This window comes from Zootermopsis nevadensis, unplaced genomic scaffold (assembly GCF_977971745.1).
Source record: "Zootermopsis nevadensis isolate Lab colony 2312 unplaced genomic scaffold, Znev_1.0 Znev_ptg000061l, whole genome shotgun sequence".
Taxonomy (NCBI): domain Eukaryota; kingdom Metazoa; phylum Arthropoda; class Insecta; order Blattodea; family Termopsidae; genus Zootermopsis; species Zootermopsis nevadensis.
The window spans coordinates 19,184,366-19,193,349 of NW_028259192.1; the positions used below are offsets into that span (position 1 = coordinate 19,184,366).

At 37.8% G+C, this 8,984-nt stretch overlaps 1 protein-coding gene across 1 annotated transcript in view; it reads right to left on the reverse strand.

Annotated features, from left to right (window-relative positions):
* LOC110835028 (zinc finger MYND domain-containing protein 11) overlaps positions 1-8,984 on the reverse strand; it is a 67,809-nt gene that overhangs the window by 26,299 nt on the left and 32,526 nt on the right. The gene's annotated exons all lie outside the window — the stretch shown is intronic.

Below are 8,984 nucleotides of genomic sequence, written 5' to 3' on the forward strand. Positions count from 1 at the left end.
ACTCCCTTCCTTAACCACTGTATTTTGGGTACATTAATACATTAAGTCCCCTGTGAGATCACTATATACTTTTTCATTAAAACAAATTAATAAATAATGGCGTAATAACAAATATATCATTTGTCCAGGCAATATCAACTGCATGTTTAAACACCTTACTATATGGACAACAGGAATAACATACTACTACTATGCACTCAATGGTTGTTTTTTTGCTTATATGACAGTTTTGTTTTTCATGGCATTTTCTCTTTCTATTTAGTTCTTCCTTTGTCCCAAAATGTCTAATACATGACCAAAACTCACTTGATTTTGAACTTTGACCTCTATTTGGGTAGATGTCTCTGGTTAGCACACCAATTGATTTATGAATTCAAGTCTGGGAATATCAGAATTATAATTTTTCTGAGTTATATAGTACAAAGTCTCGCACCGTAGCCACGCGGTCTGAGGCATCATGCCTCGGACAGTTGATATGGAATGCTCGCTGGTTCAAGTCTCGGGGAAAGAAATTTCTCATGAGATTTTCGACCGGTGCCAAAACAGCATCGTGAGGAAATTGGGGAGCTACAATGGGTAGCATAATCCGGTCATGAAAACTAGCAATGGCTGAGGGTTCATCATGCTGACCACTTCACCCTATATCTGGTTGGATGATCGTTCACCTCTGCTTAGGCATGTGAATGTGAGGCCAGCAGCCAGCTAGTCGGCTTTGGCTCTCAGAGGGCTTTTACGCCACGGATTATTATTTATTATATAGTACAAAAGGATTTGCTGCACTTACTTTGGAAATTGAGATATGATCACCAAGAACTGAAGTCTTCTTCATGGTTGTCTAAATCATTTCCATCTTCATTCTCTAACCATCATAAGACAGTTTAGAATTCTGGTACCTATGGATCACTTTACAGACTTTGGATACTAAAATACTGCCCAGAACATTAGAATTCAGATCCAATATGTATGCTGACATAAAACAAGTGAATAAGTTATAGCTACCAGTATACAGAAGATACAGGAAACTACTGATAGGTGGCAAACAATTATACTGAATTACACAGCAGCCAGCTAAACTAATATCGTAAATACAATCAATTTGGCAAAATGTTGCAGTCCAAAGACTGTTCCCATGAAATAAATCAATCTCCACAAACGTAACAATAACCTTCCATGAGATAAATCAATCTCCACCAATTTAACAATAAATTCTATTAACTCAAACAAATCATATGTAAATGACTATTCTGAACTTCTAGTCTGTGCAAACACACTTTTTAGGTGGGATCACAGAACATACTACTACATTTTACAGGGCAATCATACAAAAGTTTCCGTTGTTTTCAGATAAGTTACACTGCTGCATAGACCATACTTCTTCACAATTTATTCCAAGTACAGCCAAATTATATTGCTTTCATTAAATCCTATACTTAAACAAATAAAATGCTCCTGAAATAAGTGTTATACTTTATAGCAGTCAATACTTAATGCTTATGTGCAAATTAGAATCATTTATAAGAATAATCTTCTTCTTCTATTGGCACTACAGTCCATGATGAACCTTGGCCTCTTTCACGATTGCTCACCATTGGCTCCATCCTGTGTTTTTTGTCTCCAATTTCCAATGCCCATTGTCTTCAAAAACAAATACAGAAGTAAGATTAATCCAATACAAATAACATAGCAGAGAACAATGTTTACAATATGGTAATTACAAACACACGATGTTACTGCAAATGTCATTGTATAATTTGTTTTATTTATACTTACTAGAACCAAAATGAACCTAATATTTCCTCACTAAACACAACCTATCTCTGAATTACAATTTGTTAATGGTACGTGAAAGCATACCTTAACATGAGCAAAAATACATAACTTTAGTATAGACCTGTCCACTGCAAAAACAATTACATATTTGGCACCTTACCTGGTTCTTTACTTTTCATCACATACATCAGTAATAAACCAAAATCTCATTGAGGCAGAGCAACTATGTTTACAGATGACACCTTTTTCTAAACATGGGGACAAATTTAGAGGACCTAAAAACTGCTGTATCTTCTGAGTAAGGTAATTCAATATTTTTAATCTAACTTACACACATTTGAACTAAACAAACTTTGTAACAATCAAAGCAAAGTAAACTTATTTCTAGATTAAAGGTTTTCAAAAATAGCAACACCAAAGTGGATGTTCTTAAAATAATCTGTTACAGGGTCGTGTATCCATTTATTTCATATGGAACTGCTGTTTGGGAACAAAGTGCTAATAAGTATACAAGGAGATTATTTATATTGCAAAAAAGGATGGCTTAAAGTAAACTCACTCCTGTAAAGAAAATTTCATTAAAATAAATACACAAGCTTAATATTATTGAACATATAAGAAGGAATTTTATTTATAAATTAAAAAGTGTACAAGTATGACAAATGATCAAATACATGGCTATAAAACTAGGACCAACCTCAGCTACCACATAAAAGACTTAAATCTACAATATTAGACCAACCATTTCAGGATATGTTTTAAAACAAACTACATATACGTATTAAATAGATATAAAATAACCACCTCTTCAAGAAATCTAACAGAGCTCGTCACAAAATGTTATTACAATTTGGCCAAGGTGTATATGAATGATATTTTACTTTTTTACTTCTGATATTTCCTATTACAAGCATGTTATACAACATCCATATTTTACAAACCATTATGTTTGGATTGTTTTTGTTCTTTTAACTGTTTTCTTTCAGTTGATTAACTCTGTACCACTAATTTTAATTTACTGTATTATTTTAACATGGGTAATAGGGCTGACACCAATGGAATGCAGGGCAAAGGGAAACTCAATAGGATTCAAAGGTTTTTTTAATTATGATTCATATAATATAAATATGAAATACTATTAACATATATAATGCACAATGTGGTTAGAGTGCAAACAACTACACTATCCTCACCAGAACCAATCCAATTGCCCAAATTGCGACAGTGGATCGAAACTGCATTCTGAGTCCTAATTTTAAATATAAACGGATTTTCTGAACCAGAATTAAATTAATGGGAACTAACTACTACGCCATATCACATGGCTCTGCGATAATAAACAATCCAAATCCATAAGAATATGGTCACGGAAACTGGTTCCATTCGGGTATCAACATCATTCATAGAAAATAAACAAATACTCAGTCCACAAGCCTTACTTCACTCCTTCGTTACTAATTAATATTGTGCAGAAACACACTGCTTTGGTTACTAACCATGATAGTAATGTAATTAACAGCCTTCTTCACGTAATAATTCAATATCTTACATTGATCTGTACACATACTATAGCACGCTACGCCTACTACATATGTCGGTACTATCCGTGCTTGCTACGATCTTATCACAGATAAAAGACGCGTTACAAAAAAAATTGGATTCATGCGCATGTGCTGCTATCTGCCGCGTGGTAGCAAATGCACGACGTACACCTCATACATGTAACTATTCAAACAGTAGGAGTAACAGTAAAACTTCAGTCTCCCACAGCATATATCGATTGCATTTTCATGACTCCACCAAGATATAAACATTATTCTTGTGTGACGGACACCTTCTTAGAACAGACAAGCACGGAAAGAGTTCTTTGATACTGCAGTGGGAAACTCAAATACCTCGGGGTGCCGATTCAAGTTTACCCCCACACCTAAAACATCGTCGTCCTCACCGCTGTGAGAATCTCAAATCTCACAACAAAACAGTTTGCTTCATTATCGGTAATATGTTAATTACGTCGTCTTGGCTCGAATAACATTTTGTCAGCGACTGTGCTGTTTCGCTGCCGTTTCAGTTCAGTTTCGGAGGTTTTAAGGTATAAAAAATCAGAAAATAAATATTTTTGCCCATATTCACAAAATAACGACGTTGATGTGAGCTGTGGTTATTAAATTTGGTTCACAATTTTGTTAGTGGTAGCCATATCTGGAGTAGGTGCTGGATTTTTAGGTCTATATGCTGTTCACATAATGATTAATCTGCTTGCTCTATTCGCTGATAGGGTAACTAGCTATCCGTTTGAATTCAGACCCGAGGATTCGATTCCACTTGGCCGCTTCAAGAGCAGAACAAAGACCCGTCAATGCATCAAGGGCTCTAAAGCAATATCTGTTCCACTTTCCACTCGAGGAGTCTTGACACAATTATTTCCCTGTGATCACAGAAGTAGCTACACGTTTTATATTGAGGTGTCATATTTTTTTTTATTTCCGTGCTAAGCGAAGCACAACACTTTTTCCACTGGACCGGTTCGTGTTAATATAAAAATAGCAATTCCAATGGGTTTATACACTCAACAAGACAAAACAAACACAAACAGATAATAACTAACTTGATGGAGCAGAGTCCTTCTCGGTGTACCAATCAAGAAATTACCCACCTTTTAAAGAAATGGTACTAGTACATTATCGGGTTTAAAAAAGAGTCAATTGTCTCTCTCCTGAGCCAGATAAATACAGTCCACACTCTCTCATCCTGTTTCACAAAGATTCATCTCCATATGGTCTAACCATTTAGGCCTGGGGACAAATATAAATCAAAATTAAATTCGCCCGACTTGTATTGTAAACCGCCAATGTAAGTCCTAATTAAAAGTCATTCATTAGTTTTGAAAATGGCCCTTTTGAAGTGGCACGACTTCTATAAACATTAAATTCGTTAATTACGTGAAAAAACAAAGGCAAATGCATACAGAAGTTTAAGTACGAGTAGACAAACAGCCTAACTTAGAGGCATGTGATGAGGAATAAAGTGAACACAAAAAACTAAGAAACATTATAGTATACAGCAACATCATATTTTCGGAGCAGACTCAGACTTTTGGTGAGAGGCATAGTATTGATCGTTCTATTAATTTCTTCCAACTAAGCTTATTAAAGCTTAAGAGTGTCATACATCCCGCCTCCAAAGCTGTTTCACATTCGTCCTCAGATTTTATCATCACAGTTGCGACCTTTCACCAACACGGAACTTAGTAGCGAGCGTAAGCCTCAACTAGCTGGCTAACAACATCCAGCTTTTGAATAAAAATTTCCTTGGATATTATCCATCGTCTAGTAAAATATAAAATATAAAACGTAAAACGACGTTTCGGAGATGGAAGCTAATCCCTATCTCCGGAGATAGGGATTAGCTCTATCTAGTGGGCCCAACTGTGTAGGAACCTGAAGACGGAGATAGAGTCCCATCTCCGAAACGTCGTTTTACGTTTTATATTTTACTAGACGATGGATAATATCCAAGGAAATTTTTATTCAAATGACTCTTCACCATCGTCAAGAAGTTTTAGATTTGATAAACATTCAGCTTGTACATGACCAACTATGCATTTTATCTGGTAGGTTATGCTGTATGGAGTACCAGTGAGTTCTTATTTTAAGAGTGTTGCCCGGGCTAATCAGTCATGCTTCACACAAGGTACTTCCTGTACGGACTGAACAAAACCACAAAACGCCTGTCATAACGGCAATTCTCCTGACCGATATTCGAGGTTTGGGTCTACCAAACATAAGGTGGAATGCTAACCTCTCATTAGTCAACTGGTGTGCTATTTGAGGTGCAGTGGGCCTGTGCCTTCCAGCAAACATTCTTCAAGTGATGGGAGAGTGTTTCTGTCTGTACATAATGTGTCATGAAAATGCATGTTTTCTAGCTGTTTCCGACGAAACATGTAATAATCAGCAGAGAGTAAGAAAGCTGTTCTTGTGAAGCAACACATGGGACTGTCTCATGGTTCAGGCGCGTACGTATTTTCAGAAATTTCTGGCGTGTGCAACGTCAGAGATTTGTGGAAAGTGATTTGCTTGTTGTTTAATGTGTTTTGATTGAACCAACCGTCACACTCACGAACGAAATTCACAAACAATAAGTGCAACGCACCACCCTTATCCCTCCCGTCCAAAATTCCTATTCCTCTGAGTAGTGTACGAGCCTGAACATTACGAAAAACAGACTTGACATGCGTTCACTTTACGCGCAAAGAACGCATAAGAAGATTCATCTGTTCAATTTCAATTCCTGACTCGTGTACACAATTCAAGTAGAGTCACTGATTAACGGACTATGGGTATAAATTAGACTGTTTTCTTAACCTCAGTTTGGATGTGGTTAGAATAATTTACAGACATTTTAAAACAAAGCTGAATTGGCAAAACTTTCAAAGTTATATTTAAATACAACGGGATATGTCAGCCCACGAAACATATAAATTTACTTCTGTATCTGGAACTTTAAGTGATAGGATACAGAAATAATCCCGTTAGCTCATGCTCAGCGTGTGTGGAAATATAACTATTTAACAGTGCCAATAAACAATTCCTCGGTCCAGTCAGAAGACGAGAGTGTGCGATCGCCCTGGTAATAGAGACAGTAAGCAGATCTGAAACGTCGGTGAGCTTCTACACGATGTAACAGCCCTCAAGACAATTGACTTCATATTCGCCGCTGTGATAACCTGAAATCTCACCAGTTTCCAAAACTTCGGCAGCGACCGTCTTGGTCAAATGGGGGAAAAAACCCTGTAAGACTGCAGTATCAAAATCCAACCGATAATAATCTACAAGGCATTATGTGTTCTCAAACTGAATGAGGCGAAAACCTTTCCATTGCTGTTAAAACAACAACGTACTTTCGAGCCTAGTTCATTCCCTTTCTTACGAAGTTCGACTTTCGCTGGGCATACAATAGCCAGTCACAACAGCTGGGTGAGGAAAGCCTTCATCTGCAATTTGACAGCGGTACAAGCCCACTCTCCACCCTGCTGCATAGAATTTTTCTGACAGGTTCCCACAACACTTCAAGAAAATGAATTTGGTTAAAGTTCTATTGCCAAGTCGAATTCGTCCTCTATTGTGGATAGACGCAACCCGCGTGTCTGTTGTCTGCAATTTTCTTACGTCACAATCCTCTCGGAAGGAGTTTTATATTCTTCGGTCGCGTCAGGTAATCGCAAGAAAACCTGACGTTTCGCTAACCGTCTCGGTCCTCATCGTCAGGGAACTGATGTCTGCGGAGACAGGTGTCCTTTTTATACATATCCTGCTTGAACCAGCTGTTTGTTCCAGTGTTGAAGGGTCAGCCTGGAAATCACCTTTCATTGATTATGAAAGGCGACATCGGGGTCACGATCAGGTGGTCACGTGCTGAAAAGTATGATGTGTGCAGCAGCCACTGACTCACGCAGATCGCTCTGCAACAGGTAGACAGTCATCGCCGTGACGTCACTGAGCAACAACTTTACTAACCGACTGTGGGAAGTTTGTAGATCAATGAGGAAAGGAAATCATGAACTGGAGGCCTTGACCAATAACAAGCAGACATGGAATTTTCCGGCAGATACGTGCTTTTACCTGAAGAGGTGTACTAATATCTATGGCGCGCTCTGCACGAGAATGTACGTTACATTCCCATGGGCAAAATTGACTATTTGTAACTATGCATTATGTTGTGGTTCCTGCGAAACAAAATTATACATTAGTCGAACACGTAACTGTAGCACACTATTTATACGACCATTAACGTCAAGTACTATTACTAAATTTCTGTAATTAAAGCAGTTATAAACACTTCAACGACATGGTTCAGCTTGAAATGGCCATCTTTAGGCAGTACTGAACATGATATGAGAAGCTAAAGGCGACATGCCAGATTACTGTTAATAACGAAAAATACAGTATTAACCTTCAACTGTAATTGTAACAAAATAAGGTAAAGACCATGCTAAAACGAAACTGAAGTGCACAAAACACAAGACAGTTGAAACATATAATTAAACATTTTAATTAGAGATAATCACAAAATGTGTATTTCTAATTACAATGTAATCAGTACCAAAGGATATGATTATTTAACCCCTGAAAACCCAGTGGTAAGTAAAGGTACCACCTGCCTTCATCGCAAAATTCGAAAATACATTACTGGCTCAAAGAAGCGAACCGTCACGCCCTGTTCTGAAAATAAGTAGAAAATTGGTTGAAACTTGATCAAAATACACGAACTTGCAGTCTGATGTCAGCTTACAGAGAAAACTCTATTTAAAGGAATATTTGATACTTTGCCTTTTAAGTTTTGTTGATGTCAGTCTCTGCTACGTGGTCTCACTATTCCCTGATATGACATAAATTAATGCTTGGAAGAACAGTACGTATTAGAGAAAGAAACTGCATTCCTGGGATATCCTGGTCACGATGACTAATCGAAATGTCTCCTCTCGCTGTTACCAGGAAACACCCTCAAACTTCCTGCATACGTCAAATGCCAGCAGATGGCCTGAATGACAGCACCGGTTGCGACGACAAACTTTATCGCGACCACTTGGCATGTTTGTAAAATGAAATTAATCTATGCTGTTATTCTTCTCACATCGCAACAATTACTTGGCAGTCATCAAAATATGTTGCACAACAAAAACTCCAGTACCGGCATTGATGTTCGAAAGTTCTGTGACCGGGCGACGCCGAACCTCTTTATTGGTTTATTTGAGCCTTACTTTTAAAAATGACTACATAAACAATGATTTAACAATACTCTACCAAGTAGAGATAAGGTTTCCCGTATGAAAAGCACCACGCCAGAAAGGAGTATGGATGACGTGGAGGTAAAGATAAACTTGGCATTAGATGTACGAGAGATGTTAAGTTTAGGTACTGGCTGTTTTGCACCCGGGAACAAAGGCCCACATTGCCATTCTGGACATGGTTGAAGACGGACACAAATTCACTACACCTCTGCCGGGAATCGACAACTGTAGGTCCAATCTGTGCCCCTGTACACTCAAAAATACTGAGGCATTCCTGCAACTGCTATCTCCAATCTCACTTAAAACTCAAATTTCATTATGTTCCCAATTTGTGTCGAGAGACACGGCGCCCCTCACGATAATTTTGTTTAATCTCGATCTCAGAGTACAAAGTTCCTCTAGTTGCCGCTCATTTAAAGCC